The 17,097-nt window shown below is 35.7% G+C and overlaps 1 protein-coding gene across 6 annotated transcripts in view; it reads left to right on the plus strand.

Annotated features, from left to right (window-relative positions):
• CHRM2 (cholinergic receptor, muscarinic 2) overlaps positions 1-17,097 on the plus strand; it is a 151,425-nt gene that overhangs the window by 122,047 nt on the left and 12,281 nt on the right. For 3 of the 6 annotated variants that reach the window (XM_011941263.1, XM_011941264.1, XM_011941266.1), the window contains exon 3: positions 3,770-3,847. The exons of the other annotated variants lie outside the window; for them this stretch is intronic. The gene's annotated coding sequence lies outside the window, so the exon portion shown is untranslated. The remainder of the gene's footprint in view (positions 1-3,769; positions 3,848-17,097) is intronic. 6 annotated transcript variants of the gene reach the window in all.

Below are 17,097 nucleotides of genomic sequence, written 5' to 3' on the forward strand. Positions count from 1 at the left end.
AAAAAAAAAAAAAAAAAAAGAAAGGTTAAGTAACTTGTCCAAGGTTATGCAAGTCTGCATTGGGATCCAATAGTACTGTCAGCTTCAATCTGTACTCTTTATATCTTCTCTCATGACTGTTAACAAATAGAGTGCACAAATAATAATCTACTGGATAATAAGTTCAACTGTGTCCTGCAGCCAGTGCTTGCCTAAGAAAATCAGCAAAAGTGAGATAATAAAGTCACCAAGTGCATCTAGATGGTGACTTGATTATCTTGTTTTTGTCCTGATTATAGGCTGTTGCCATTTCTGTGAGTCAAAATGGTTGAACATTGGCAATTTTATATAATTCAGTCTAATAAGTATGCCTATATGTATACATATATTTATGCATACACATAAATTTATGAATTCATAATGATATTCAATGTTTATTTAGTATATATTGAATTTAAGAAACTATTTTAAATACTTTTATAATTTTACTGTCTTCCCATCAAACCTATGAGGTTGGTGCCATTATTTTCCTCATTTTATAAAAGAGGAAATTAAAGCTTGAAAAGTTTTATAACTTGCTAAAAGTCACATCAAAAGTGACAGAACCAGGGTCTGTTCCTTATTAGTCTGATTTTAGTACTAATTCTCTTGATCACAATGATAAGTTGATCCATATTTAATATATGTATTTCTATATGTTTGGGAAAAATCCATGCTAAGGTAAAAATTTTTGTGTTTTGGTTTTAACTTTTGGCATGCTTCCTTCATATAATGCCTTTCGTTTAATAGATCTTCCTTATTTTTATTTGATATTTAAAGGGATGAAAGTTAAAATAGTTAAGTAACTAACTCAAGGTCACACAGTGATTAATGACTGAAGTAGGACTCAAATTTATCTTAGTATGATGCATGATAAACCCAAACTTACAGAAATTCTGATGCTTAATTGAGAAGTAGTGTATATAAAGAGAATAAAACCTATCTTGTCTTGCAAGCTAATTGCTAAAGATGTGCATCAGTGATACCCACTGTAGACTCATTCATCTTCTGTAGGAAGTTCAAGTTCCTCTGCTTTTTGGAGTTCCCACTAGTGATAGGAATATGTATGTCATTATTGACTTCTTCCTCTCCCTCATTCCCCAAATTCAATCATACATTTTAAAACTTAGCATGTCTTCTCCATCCCTTTCCTTTCTTTCTACCCTAGGTCCTTTCTTTGCCATGGATCATTGCTGTTACTTAGGTACTAATTTTCTGCTCCTGGTTTTGTCCCTTAAAATCTGTCCCCTTCACAACTATTTCAGAAATTTACTTAAAATACAAATTTATTCACAGTACTTCCTTTTTGAGAACCCTCATCAGATCCCCATCCACTATACCATGAAGTCTGAGTTTCCTAAGTAGAGCGCATACGTTTTCAACAGTTCAACTTCTTTCTGACTCTCAGCCACCTCCTGTCACCTCTCCCAGACTCAATTTTGCATTTCTAGCACCACTGAACTTACATGCACTGCAGTTTCTGGCCTTGTTACATTTACTCAGATTATTCTCTACTGCATCATCATAATTATATTTATTTTTAAGACTTTATTTTTTAAGGCAGTTTTAGGTTCATAGCAAAATTACAGAGATTTTTCATATACCTTCTACCCTCACACATGCACAGCCTCTGCCATTTTCAACATCCCCCATCAGTGTTACATTTGTTACAATGAATATACATTGAACACATCATTATCACCCAAAGTCCATAGTTTATATTGGGGTTCACTCTTGGTGTTGTACTTTCTATGAGCTTAGACAAATGTATAATGACATGTACCCATCATTATATGGTGTTTTTTTCACTGCCATAAAAGTCCTCAAGGCTCCACCTATTCAGAACTCCATCCCTGGCAATTTCTGCCAACCACTGATCTTTTTACTGTCTTCATAGTTTTTACCTTTACCAGGATGTCATATAGTTGGATTCATACAGTATGCAGTCTTTTCATATTGCTGTCTTTGACTTAACAACATGCATTTAATGTTCCTTTATGTCTTTTCGTGGCTTGATAACTTACTTGTTTTTAGCACTATGTAATACTCCATTGTCTGGATGTACCACAGTTTATCTATTCATTCATCTACTGAAGGATATCTTTTTTGCTTCCACATTATGGCAATTATAAATAAAGCTGATATACACATCTATGTGCAGGTTTTTGTGTGATTATGTTTTTAACTTATTTGGGTAAATATCAAGAAGCATATAATTATTTGCTGGATCTCATGGTAAAAGTATGTTGAGTTTTGTAAGAAACCACTGAATTATCTTCCAAAGTGACTGTGCCATTTTTCAATTCCACCAGCAGTAGGTGAATTTTCCTCTTGCCCCACACCCTCTCCAGGATTTGGTGTTGTCAGTGATCCAGATTATGGCCATTCTAATAAATGTGTAGTAGTTATCTCATTGCCTTGATTTGCATTTCCCTGATGGCATATGATATAAAGTATCTTTCCATATGCTAATTTACGATCTGTATGTTTTTTGGTGAGTTATCCATTAAGATCTTTGGCCCATTTTTGAGTTTACTTATTGTTGATTTTAGGAGTTCTTTGTACATTTCGGATAACTGTCTTTTTTCAGATGTGTCTTTCAGTCTGTGGGTTTGTCTTTGCATTTCTCCCAGTCTGTGGCTTCTTTTCTCATTGTCTTAACATTGTCATTCAAAGAGAAGTTTACAATATTAATGAAGTTCAGTTTATCAATTATATATTTCATGGATTGCCTTTAGTGTTGTATTTTAAAAGTCATCACCATACCCAAAGTCATGCAGGTTTTTCTCATATGTTACCTTCTAGGATTTTTATAGGTTTGCATTTTACAATTAGGTCTTTGATCCACTTTGAGTTAATTTTTGTGAAGGGAGTAAGGTCTGTGCCTAGATTCATTGTTTTTTTGCATGTAGATGTCCAGGTATTTCAGCATAATTTGTTGAAAAGACTATCTTTGCTCCATTGTATTGCCTGTGCTCCTTTGTCAAAAATGAGTTGACTATATTCATGTGGGTCTATTTCTGAGCTCTCTATTATGTTCCCTTGATATATTTGTCTGTTATTTTGCCAATACCACACTGTTTTGATTAGTACAGCTTTACACATATTTATTTTTTACAATACATTGTTGAGATAGGTAACATATTGTTCCACTTGAGAACACTGTCAGGCGTGGGTTAACTTAGCTACTGTTTGGAGGTGAGGAGGGAGATGCACTTTTTCATAGATATTTACACAGATGTACAATCTTCCCTTGATTTTATTTTCCTTTGATGAAAATCCTTCCTCTGCCATGTCTGTCTCATAAAATTATGTGCATAATCAATTTTCAATGATTCTTTATGACCAAACTTAGCAAACATACTGTTTGTCATGGAGGCAAACCATGGTAGCTGATTACCATTTTTTAATGAGAGTCAGGGTTACAATACTTACCATTATCACACTTACTTTAAGCTGCAGGCCTTTACTCAGACCAAGTTTCTCAGAGTCACTTCTCTTTTAGTATATGTGATTCTATTCTCAGTCCTAAGTGAGATGCCAGTCTTCCATGTTCCTGGAGGAGTAAACCTTTGTCCTGACACGTACATGTACTTCAGATGTTTGTGTCTAACTTGAGTCACAACAGATTTTTCTCTCAAGAATTCCAGTATAGAAGCTGTCCTTATAAATACTACTATACACCATTTTTCTGTTTGTTGTAATTATTTTTACTGTTTCCCACACATGTTTTGTTTCTCTTTTCTACCAGGTTGTTAGCAACATGAGTACAGGGTCTGGATCTTACCCATTCAAGAGTGTATTCCCAGCACCCAATGCCTGGCATATAGTAAGTGCTCAATAAATTTTTAATGAATAAATTAATACATTTATAGACAAAACATTAAGTTGTTGTGACGTCACAATAATCCTTTGGAAAGGTAATTATGTCAAGTAAAATTAAATATCAGTTACTCTTACGAGATAATATTAGTCTGGGTTGTTGCGTTAGGATATTTCTATTAACTTCCACTCAAACAGAACAACCCACAGACCAGGGACAAACTATTCACTAAGAACTACTTGTTATTCCAAATCAAGTTGATTCAACTTGTCAGGAAAAAGGTCCACACCCTACTGTAAGCACATGGCTTAATACGTCAAAATTTGTTGAGTTTTTTTTAATTTTCAAAATCTTCTGACCTTAACGATGAATTTCCTCTAGAAGCAATATTTTCAGTGAACACTAAATTTTGCAAATACTTGTTTTAAGGAATTGAACCACAAAACTATGAGAACTGGCAGTTCTGAAATCATTAAGGCAGGCCAGCAGGCTAGAAACTCACACAGGAGTTAGTGTTGCAAACTTGAGGTAGAATTTCGTCCAAGGAACCTTACTTTTTACTCCCAAGGTTTCAACTGATGGATGAGGCCCTGCATTATTAAGAAAAATCTCATTTACTTAAATTCAACTGATTGTACATGTTAACTATACATACAAAATACTTCCGCAGCAGTACCTAGATTTGTGTTTGATTAAAGAACTATGAACTATGTCACAATCAAATTGACACACAAAATTAACTATCACAGTCATACAGTCATGATAGATATTGATGAGCTTATAGTAAGCCTGATTCATCGAGTGGTATTTTTGTTCATAGAAGTGAGTTATGGCAGTATCTTTACACAGACCCATACAGCAAGAGAGACAGAGAGAGAGAAAAAGAGGAAGAGAGCACAGATATAACATGCTCTTGCTTCAGCAAGTGAGACATTTGCATGATCAGGAGCAAAAGCTTAGCTATGAGACTCCTTTGATTTCAAGTCTGAGCACCATCTCTTACTAGCTAGCACTACATAACTTACTCATTTAATGTGGCTTAGTTTTCTTATCTATAAAAGTCAGGATAAAAATAGTACCACCTTTGACATTGGGCCAATCGTTTTTAGATAATCAAAAACTGTTAGTTTTTCTCAGTATTAGCTCCCTGAGGTCAGGGGAGAGAGATGTAATGCAGCGCATGTTCACACATTCCCTTGAAGATGAAGTCACAGCCCCTTGACAGGCACACAGAGAAGTGCCAGAGATGGCCACAGATGGGAAAGCAAACAGCTCTAGCCCAGTGGCTTTCTGCCTGTCACTAAAATAAGTTCAAGCTAGGAAGAATATGATAATGGGGATAGGTGCATAGTTTTGACCCCATCTCCTTAGTAAAGAAAAGCTTTTACATACATTAGCCTCAGAAGCCATTCCAAAGTCCTATGATCAAAGAAATCCAACCCCAATGTGAAAAAGTAAAATGAGGAAAAATACAGATCCTAAATGCTTTCCATACCTGATAATTTTTGTTTCAAAAGAAAAAACGCACTCACAAATTCAGCCTGGATAGAGGTCATAGCCATCAACTTAAAAGTCTTAAAAAATCCAGCCAATTACCTCATACATACAATGATAAATCAATGAGAAAATAAATAAACTGATGTGACTATGTTTCCACTCTTTTGTTTAAAGGTTGTTTGCTTGAGCATGATGGTTGCAATGCCACGTAAATGCAGAATACTAATTGTGAAAGGTGAAATCAAGACCTTGCCACTCCAAATACTCTCTCTAGCTCTCTGATTGTACCTGCTCTCATGCTCCAACCCCTTTCCTGACCTCCACATCACAAACTGACAGACCTTAGGGAAAATAAGGGGACATTTTAAAGTAAAAATAAATCTGTCATTTTTATAGTCAAAAGTGTCACAGCTCAAACATCAATGGTGTTTCAGAAGAGTCAGTAATGTATTCTGTATCCATGCTTACTGAAGATGTCATCAATAGTGGTTACTCCATATGAAAGTTATTTTTGAGTTGCTCTTGCATTGTAATATAATCATCAATAGTATGTCTTTGCCTTAAAAAATAAACTCATATTTTATTTGCTGGGCCACACTACATAAGCCACATCAATTTCTTATTTGATAGAGAGGTACTTATTTAGTCGGCTCACCACAACTTCTACCTCCTAGGTCCAAGCAATTCTCCCGTTTTCAACAAAGAGAGATGTTTAGCACTACTGTCTTTATTCAAATAATTGTCATAACTATGAGGTTACTTTTCAAGTTACAATAAAATCAAATATATTAAATTTTTTAGATGTTTTCTAATTTAAAAGTATCTTAAATTATTTGATAAATACTAAATTATGAGTGAGACTAGATCCTATACGATCTCAGCTTAGTTTAATAGGGAAGAGGGGATAAGCAGATTTATATACTGTATTCACTGTTTTGGAAAACTCTCTGTTCTTATCTATAACTTCACTGCTATAGCCACCAGGTTATTACAACAATCCTTATTCAGAGGTGAGAAGGCTGTGGAATACAATTAACTTTAATAAATACATAAGCATAATTTTGTATAAGCATAATTTCTCATTAACATATCAATTATTTATACAGAGAAAGTGGCCAAAAGTAAAATAATAGCTTTTATATATTAATATATCCTATGCATGTTGTGTAGTAAAGTACAAAATTAATAATTTTATCTTATTAACATATTCCCTATAGTCTATGTGAATTGTCTACATACACTTACACATCACAATTAGAAATACAATGGCAAAAAGATTCCATTCACTGTGCGACTAAAAATAAGCAAGGTCGATCTTAGCAGGATATACACAAATATACATACAGAAACACAGGTCTATAAAAATTTTATGTTATTTGTTTACTGAAAAATTACAACACATCAGAAAGGTACAAGAGAAAAAACTTGAATAAGTAAAAAATATTTCTTGATACGAATACTCAACACTATAAAAATGTTAATTATTTATAACAGACCAATAACAATTCCACAAAGGGCTGGGTGTGGTCGCTCATGCCCATAATTCCAGCACTTCAGGAGGCCAAGGTCGGGGAATCACTTGAGCCTAGGAGTTCAGGACCAGCCTGGACACTATAGGGAGACCCTGTCTCTATAAAAATTCAAAACCATTACCCAGGTATGGTGGTGCACACCTGTGGTCCCAGTTACTCTGGAGGCTGAGGGGGGAGGATTGCATGGTCCTGGAAGGCAGAGGTTGCAATAAGCCAAGACTGCACTGCTGTACACTGCAGCCTTTGCAACAGAGCAAGACCCTGTCTCAAAATAAATAAATAAAATTTAAAAAATAATTTCATAAGTTATGATAAAGGGATTCACAGATTTTTCTTAAGTCATATAAACTAGCATGAAAATATAATAAAGATAATTAAAAATAAAACACTAATAAGTTGTACTTATAATTAGAGCTTTAGAATATATTATAAAATTTACAATAAAAAATATTCCTACAGGTGTAAGAATAGACAGATAGTGCAATGGAATAGAATGGAAACCCCAGAAATAGAACTCAGTGTATGGAATCATTTAATAAATGGTAGAACCAGCTTTCAAATTTGTGGAGAAAGTGTAAACTGCCTGATAAATGTTTCTGGATTTATTTTTAAACTATTTTTTAAAGTTGATATTAGATCTTTTTATACCTTATTCCAAATATAGTTCATCTAAATTACAGTTTAAAGTATAAAATATATAAATTAGCTAAAGGAATTATCATTAAATATTAACTTCTTTGGGATGGAGAAAGTCTTTTTAATTGATACCATAAAAATAAGTATCAATAGATAAAACACATGTAAAAAATATCTTCTATAAAAGGACAAAGGGTAAATTTAAATGCCAATTGTCAAACACATGAACAGTATAAAACTTCACAAATCAATAAAATGATAGCTAAAACTTCAAACAGAATATTTTATTTATCTGACTCACAAAGCTTTTTAGTAATTATTCTTATTTTTGTTACTAGCTATAGGAAAATATCATTATGAATTACGATTGGGATTTTGCTATCTAAAATAGCAAATGTATATAACTTTGGCCAATGATCTCATTTATAGATATTTATCCCAAGAAAGCAATCAGAGATCTATTAAAAAAATCATGTACAAGGAAGTTTGCTACACTATTATTTGCTAGAGTAAAAAATTAGAAATAACTTAAGTGTCACCAATAGAGAATTATTTAATGAAATTATAGCATGCCACAAAACTAAATATCATATACCCATAAAAATGATGCATTAGAATATTTTCAAATGTCATATAAAAATGTCTGTGATTATCTTTATTTGAAAATGTTCCCCGTCTCTACTAAAAAATACAAAAAGCTAGCTGGGCGAGGTGGCGGGCGCCTGTAGTCCCAGCTACTCGGGATGCTGAGGCAGGAGAATGGCGTAAACCCGGGAGGCGGAGCTTGCAGTGAGCTGAGATCCGGTCACTGTACTCCAGCCCGGGCGACAGAGCAAGACTCCGTCTCAAAAAAAAAAACAGAGAAAATGTTATTGCTCAGTACTAACAGTAAAGGTCATAGAGTGTGAGCCTACAGGCCAAAGCTCTCCACAAACGTGTTTTGCTGGCTTCTCAGTATTTTACGACTGTGAGCCAAGATTTAAAAATTGAAAGAGTAAGTATAAAAATCCAGATTTTCAGTGTTTCTTTATAATTCTGAATATGTGACAACTCTGTGTCCACATTCTCACCCAGCTGTATCTCAACAGTGGAGTAGTTGACAGCTTTTCTGATTTTCCCCACTCCAAGGCCTACCAGTAGCACAGTGTGCACATGTTAACTTATGTCAGCTTCCTTCCTTTGCTCTTCAATCCTTTGCCTGGCCCCAGTGAAATAATGCATTGATATATACAATGTAATCTAAAACTTTTAAATAGTACATGTGTATGTGTATGAGGGTATTGCATGCTCATGTATATGTGTAGGAAGATAAACAAGATTTCAAAAGCAGTAAAAATTCACAGGTGCTTTCAACCATTCTATACAGTCTTTGACAATGGAAGACATATTGATACTGTTCACTGTTTTATCCACTGAAATGGGCTAGAAGAAACTTATCTCTTGAATAGTCAAGTAATGTGGATGGCCCTTGTGAGTCAAATATAAATGATCTAGAATATTTTTTCTTTGTTTTACTTCTTGAAATGCTCTAATTTGAAAATCGGAAAAAGAAATAATTTTTACTTTTTAATGTCCAAATGCAGATGAAGGTTTCAAAGCAGAGAAAATACATGAGAGATCAATCTCATGTGATTTTTAAATTAAAAAGAAAGATACAATATCTTTGAGACTTAATGCACCTGTCATTGGCAATGAATTCTGCTCTGCAATACAAAACATAATGCTCTACAGGAAACAATTTATTCTTGTCTGATCTTTGGAATTTTGTTTAGATTTCAGGCTGCCAATGGAAATTCTCAGAATACTCTTCCTTACCCTTGGCAAATAGTTGTAGCATGTCTTAAAACATGCCCTCTCCAGAAGCCTTTCCTTAATTTCCCTCCCTTCTTGCAGGGCTACATAGGCAGCAATTACAGTGATGCTGTAAAATAAGCATGTAAGTCATTGGATCGCTATTTAGTTTGTCCACTAAATAAGTCCGGGATGAAATCACTGGCACAGAGGTGTCAGTTAATTGAGGAATCAGACAGCCAGAGGGATAGACTGGGTGAGAAAACACCCTTATTTCAAGGACAAACCTTTGCTCTGACATTGAAGAGAATACACAAATGAACTTGCCAAGGAAATTGCTTTCCTTCTCTAATATATGATCTCTTGCTCCAGTGCTACAGCTAGCTTTTAATGAGTTAGTAGGTATATATGGAGCTAGATTGAGAGAATTAGTTCATGCTCGTACGTTTCAATATTGAGAGTGACATGAAGATACAGAGAACAATTTGAGTCTAATTTTCAAGCCTGCATGGATGAAGGGTCACAGAAGGAAGCTGAGATGTACCAGGATATTGAAGGTGGGAGGACTGAAGATAGTGACAAAGAAAACCACAGCTGACACAAAGCTGAGACCTCTTCCATAAGGCCAACAAAGCCAAACTAGCAAAAATTCGAGAGAGACTGAGCTGTTTTCTTTTTGTAGATACACAGGGTACAGTGTTTAGGAAAATGCAGATCTAAGGGAGAAGTGAGTGACATCATCTCTGACCTCTCAGTCAGCATCATATGGATCCTAAGAGAATTCAAGTAAAATTAGCATCCTAAGACTCTTTTAGAGCTGAAAGAGATGTTAGAGTCAAATGTCCTCATTGCCACAGGGACAAAAATCAAACTCAGAGAAATGAAATAGCATCTCTGGAATGACAACGCACATATTTCAATATCACAGACCCCTGCCGTTTTCATGAGTTTAGATCAACATTGCTATTTAAAAACAAACAGATCAACGTGAGAAATGGAGAGGTGGTTTGGGTGGACAATGTGTCTACTGTCAATCTGCCTGAGTTCCTGAAAAAAGCATCATCTTGCATAATTAAATATCTTATTTTTGAGATGAAATGTATTCTAAAGAAGAACCCCTCTCAGATTACACCCCAAAGTCTTAAATTAAAAAAAAAAAAAAAAACATATGCACATAGTGACTCAGGAGGAGAAAACAATAGAAGTAGCTACCAGTTAGTTAATCACGCCAAATAGGTAGTTTGCAAGAAAGTAAAGGCAGTATCAAATTTTAAAATTATAGAAAAAACCCTCACTTAGATACATTGATAATTTGGGATTGGGGCTTATTTCACATAGTAGGCTTATTTAAATTAGTCATGAAATTTGCCCATGAACACTATTGCTAAATCATGTACTTCTTTCCCCGCCCTGTTTATTTGCTGTTCACTATATAGCCTAAACAGGGAAATCAGCTGAGTCATCACTAACAATGCTTATTACTGTTCATTATCCTTCAAAAGTGTACCATCCGGGAGGGGGAGGGAGAGCATCAGGATAAATAGCTAATGCACATGGGGCTTAATACCTAGGTGATGGGTTGATAGGTGCAGCAAACCACCATGGCACACGTTTACTTATGTAACAAACTTGCATGTCCTCCACATGTGTCCTGGAACTTAAAATAAAATAAAATATTTTAAAACTACTAATAGTTAAACAGAAGTAACACATGACACATTCTTGCTCTGGATATCCATAATCTGCTGAGGTTTGTTCTATATACAGGATAAATAAACAGAACAGATAGTTTTGTTCCCAATTGCTTCCCGATACTACATAAATGCTGCCACGATCTGCACCCAAGTTTCAATTTTTGGAAGTGTTGGTGAACAGGAAACAACTATTAGCAAATTTATGTATTACAAACTTACAGAGTCCAGTAATAAATGGTGATGAATATAAGAGGATGCGACTTCATGAAAATTGTTATTATATGGAATAAGTAGAGCAAAGCTACACAATTCACCTGAGGTTAAGACATTCATGAATATGTTTTCTAAACAACAGAAAGTACTAAAACAAATCTCAGACAGACCTATTGCACAGATGGCAATTTTACAAACTGTAAAGGTAAGTATTTTTCTACTACTCCCAACTGAGCCAGAGCCAGCTATTGCTCTTAGACCTTTAGACCCTCACTCATCAGTATTTTCTTTTGTTCAGCTTGTCTTTCCTAATTCTTTTTTTCTTTTTTTTTTTCTTTCTGTTTTTTAGATAGAGTCTCGTTCTGTCACCCAGGCTGGAGTGCAGTGGTACAATCTCGGCTCACTGCAACCTCCGCCTCCTGGGTTCAAGCGATTCTCCTGCCTCAGTCGCCAGAGTAGCTGGGATTATAGGCACCCACCACCACGCTCAGCTAACTTTTGTATTTTTAGTAGAGACAGGGGTTTTGCCATGTTGGCCAGGCTGGTCTCAAACTCCTGACCTCAGGTGATCAGCCTGCCTCGGCTTCCCAAAGTGCTGGGATTGCAGGCATGAGCCACCACACTCTGTCTCATAATTCATTATTATTATAAATAAATAAATGCAACGAAACCAAATATTTTAAAAGGCTTTCCTTAACCTACCTTTCCTTTAAATCACTTCTTTTTTCTATTTTGCTTTACAATCAGATTACAAAATAGGGGTCTGTCTGTCCACCTTTTTGTTTTTTATCCATCCCAACCCAAACACTACAATGCACGTAACCAAAACTACCTGTCACGATATCTTATCCTTTTACTTTTATATCCTTGTGTACTTTATTGAAAGTGATTCACAATTTTCCAATTTGCTTAATCCCAGCATATGAAAATATTGTTTGAGTTCTATAGCTCCATTGAGCCTTTAAAGTAACCACTTAAGGGTTTGTTTTGTTTGAGAAGGAATGTGTGCTTCATACTTAGAATAAAGAAGCCAGCTATAGGGTGTTAAAAACTTGGTTATAAAACTTGGGATCATATCTAAACAGAAATTAAGCTTTATTTAAGAGGCTTCCAATCTTTATTTTAAAGCACAGTTTGGAAATCTGAGGATGTACTGGGCATTGTGCCAAACATAAAGAAAACTCTCCCCACCCCACATCTTCATCCCTGTCCCCTACAATGTTTGCTTTTGGTCTTTCTGTAGTTTAGCTACTTCCTCCTCCCCGCTCAGACAGAGCTGTTCCCTCTGTGACTTACTAGTTTAGCACTTGTTTATGTTATGTCGGCTTTATGCACAGTCATTTGTTATTTTAATAACAATACAAAAAAGAAAAAAAAAAAAAACATCAAGCAAAATGGTCAAGCTGTCACCTTTGAGCTTTACAGTGGGCTTTGAAAGCAACCAAACAAGGAAGAGCCAGAGGCAGGCTGTTCGTAAGTTACATTCCTAAATGCAGACACAGAGCTGAGGATGCTTTCTCATTAAGAACAGGGACTAAGAGGCGGCCTATGAATGAGAATGATTCTGTCCTTGGAACACTTGAGCTAAGTATTTCCTTCCCTGTATACAGCCAAGTATGAACCAGAGAGAAGTCTGGTTGGGGGATGCAGAGACCTTTCACCTAGGGCTAGGATGAGGTTTGGCCATGGCACACTGGAGAGGGCCTTCTCAGCAGGTTGTGGTGGGCCATCTCATCCCCAAAGGACTAGCAATACAATAGGTCTGTATCGCTTGTCTTGCTATGGGAGGTCAGCTCTAGTCTGGTTATGGCCCCTGAATTCTAGGATGACAAGGCTGTGTCTCATCTGTGGAATAATTTTTCCAGATAAATGTTTTGTAGTAGTCACCATATCATAAACAAAGTTAAGTATTTTATCCTAGCCAGTCCCAGCAGAAGAGTAACATGACATGAGAGCCTGGGAAACTGTCCTGTGGGGTTCTTCAGACAACCTACGCCATCTCCTACATCCTACACTCGCTGAACGTAGAATGGATGAAGGAAAGAATGGACACATATGTAGAAGAGAAGAATTTCGCTAAAAGGAATGAAGTTATCAAGATAAATAATTAAGAATAAGAAAGAAAAAATAAGAGAAAAGCCCATCAAGAAGACTGGCATTTAGAAGAAAGAATGCTTTATTATTATTTTTTTTTAATCACAAGGTGTTTTATTTCAATTAGCAAAAGAGTTTAAATGAAATTTTTAAAAAAGAGTTATTTGAAAATAGCATTTAGAGTGATACGTTAAATCAAGTTACAAATTAACTTTATGCATATTCATAGATCAAGCTCTTAGTACTCACAATTTGACATAATGAAATTTTGTTATTTTTATATTTTTCAATGATACCTCTCTTTCTTAGTTCCATATGTTCAAAATTTGTGGAGGACCAGAAATTTTTCTTTAGTCCCTCAAAAAGATCATCTTTTTCTCCAAAATAAACTGCTTTCAGCAAAAATATAAGTTTAGAATTACTAAATAATCTTTCATAGATCTACAGCAAGAATTTCAAATACAGGTTCACTTGTCTGTGACCTTTTGACCATTGGGTTAGGAAGAGGATTAGTTGCTAAGTTTTAAATTGACATTTCTTATAGGTTTAGATCAAATACACCATTTCTGCATAAGAATCAGGATGCCATAGAACAATAGTGAGATTTCTGGAATCCTTAAAATAAGTGAAAGTAAATAATAAAAGTGACATAGAATAGACTCCTATAATATAAAAATTATTTCAGATTACCTACTTTCTTGAGAGAAATAGAGAGTACACACTTTGTTTCTTATTTTGCTCCTTTTTAAATGCTTTACTTGTGGATTAGAATCAACTGGTAAATTATAATGAACTTAGTAATAGTGCCTACTTAACAGTCACTATTATCGTGGTGTATTATGTTAAGAGGCTGTCATGTGCCTTTTAAAAAATATTGTGAATGGCAGATTTTATTTTCCACATCTTCTAGATCTTCTAGATATGGAAAGGGGGGGGTCAACAAATTTAAGCTCACACAACGAGAAAATAACAGAGATAGGCTTCCATTTCAGGTTTAACTCCAAAGTCTTGTCTACTGCATTCACAGATGCATCACAGTTATCTGGGTAGAAAGGTACGGAAGGAACAGTTGCATCCCCCATAAAACATGAAGCCAGCATTTCTGCCAGCACATCTCCTAGAAAGATATGCAGCCTGGTGGAGCTTGCTGCTCTCTCCCTCAAAAGGAGGAATCTGAGAATCAAATGCCATGCCATTCCTCAAGCTTCCATAATTGCTTACAGGAGTCTTGCTTTGTGAATTGCAAGTTCTCCTTGTAGAGCATGTTGTCACATTCCACTGACGCTTTATGAGAAATTTTCCTTAACCTTTAGAAGAACAGAGACATACTTTTTTTCTTCTTATATGTTATTACCCTTTCCTCTTCAACATACTTGGTGTATGCATGTGCATGTATGCATGCACGTGCAGTCACACACGTGCACGCGTGCGCACACACACACACACTAGTTAGGTGAAGGAATCCAGTCCCAGGCCCAAACCTCTCAGCTTCCTATTTCCTTCCATCTTGTGGTATTCTGGGGTTAGTAAATACTCACAGAATCCTACTCTAACATGTTCTCTTAGAAGTTCAGGCGTGTATACTCCTATCCCAGCAGACAATGCATGCTAAACCTACTTTGCTGATGGTAGTATAATTGTTGATATGGTTTGGCTGTGTCCCCACCCAAATCTCATTTTGAACTGTATTTCCCATAATCCCCACATGTCGTGGGAGGGACCCAGTGGGAGGTAACTGAATCATGGGGTGGTTACCCTCATGCTGTTCTTGTGATAGCCAGTGAGTTCTCATGAGATCTGATGATTTGATCAGGGGTTCTTCCCCTTTTGCTTGGCATTTCTCTCCCCTGCCACCTTTGCTTCCCCTTCTGCCATGCTTGTTTCCTGAGGCCTTTCCAACCCTGTGGAACTGTGGGTCAATTAAACCTCATTCCTTTATAAATCACCCAGTCTTGGGTATTTCTTCACAGCAGTGTGAGAATGGACTAATTGTGCTTCAAGGAAAAACCACCCACCTAGAAGATTTATGAAGCAAGTCCCAATCCATTTGCTATCTACTGGAAGATCTTCCATTCTCAGGCATTATTTAGGAACAGAAATTGTATTTAAATACTTCTGTATGTGAACTACTCACAATTTAGCTACTTTTTATCAGATGACACGGTAGAGATGGGGGCAGAAAAAATGTACTGGGGACATTTCCAAGTCAAGATGGTTTATTTCAAGAAGGAAAATGCCACTATTTTAACACAGCTTTCACACTGGGCACATGGAACCTACTCCCTGATAGAGGTAAAGACTACGGTTTGTTAATTATATCTCATTCTAAATGGGAGACAGGCATTTGGAGAGTCTGGAGATAAAGAGGAGTCAGGGCATTTAAATATTTATATAGTCTCAAACTAAGGGTGTTAGAAGAGGGAAGAGGGTGAAGTCTTTGGAAGAGAGGGTGGGCGCAGTATGTGATGACTTATCTTACATATATTCAGGTATTTTGTGATTCCCCTGAGGTCATAAGCCAAAAAGTAGTTTCATTTCAAGCCATCTGGAGAGCTGACTTCCCTGATTTACCACATAAACCTCTTCATTCTCTCTGACCAACTGGCTTTATTTTAATTCTAAATTAGGGCTTTAGATACAAAAATCTTTGCTGAGTTGATGCAGCTTTTTATGTTTCTTCATCTCAATTGCCATTAGATCATTTAGTAAAGACTTTAATCTTCTCCCTGCTCTCATTTTTTCAAGTTTTCATGGGATAACACTGCGGTCATTTGGCTCAGTTCTAGAAATAGTCTGCAATCAAACTCTAGGGAAACAATCATTTTGTCTTTCGAATGGAAACAATAAAAATAGTTGCTTCCCATTACTCTCTACACTTCATTACTATTTTATTTTTGCAGCTTCATTGAATCTGGTATGAATCTTAATTATATGAGGCCTGTGTCATTTCTGTCATTGAAAAGTTAGAAGAAACAAGATTTAGCTATATGGGGGCGACTTAGTTTCTCTGTACCCTATACCTACATTCTAGGATGGCTACTAGAAGAGTGGTGGTATCTATTAAGCTTATAATTAACAGTGCATGTGTTTTAAGAGGCAATGACCAATAATAGCATGTCTATAAAACACAATCCATTTGCTTTACTTTTCATATAAATAGGCATTTTAATGACAAAAGCAACTTTCTCTTTCTCTCCATAAGCAATACAGCCTTAAGTAGAGACATGCTTAAAATAAAAATATATTCCTAAGTATAACTAAGTGTCCTTGTCTCTACTTAACTGTTACACGATATGCTATCTGAATATTTGTTTTCTATATACTCAGAAAAAAGTTTCACTTCTATGTGCACCTCCTAATATTTTCACAACTTCTAATCTCATTTATCCTTATCTCAACTATCCTGGTTTATTCTTCAGAGGAAAAGTACTAACTTCCTCTTTTATCTTCTCTCTTCTCCTCTCTTCTTCCTCTCTTTAAAGTTGTCCTTGACCTACTATCCAACACATTGCCATGTGCTCTGTCTCAGCTTCTAATAGGCACATGAACCATTGAAAAGGATCCCTAAAAGGATGTTTTGTTTGGAGCTGCTCAGCTTCTCTAGAACAACTGCTTTTATTCTAGAATTTTCTATCATAGTCCTAAAAAGCCTCAATTCTCTGCAAATTTGATTCACATTTTTAATTCAAAGCAATGAATTAACTAATTTAGAGTTATTAAACCAGCAGCCTGCCGACTTTAGGAAAAAACAAAACAAAATTCTAAAAGCCGACTATACAAATTTCCAGTTTCTCAAGAC

Source organism: Colobus angolensis, unplaced genomic scaffold, assembly GCF_000951035.1.
Source record: "Colobus angolensis palliatus isolate OR3802 unplaced genomic scaffold, Cang.pa_1.0 Scaffold2, whole genome shotgun sequence".
In the NCBI taxonomy this organism is placed as follows: Eukaryota; Metazoa; Chordata; class Mammalia; order Primates; family Cercopithecidae; genus Colobus; species Colobus angolensis.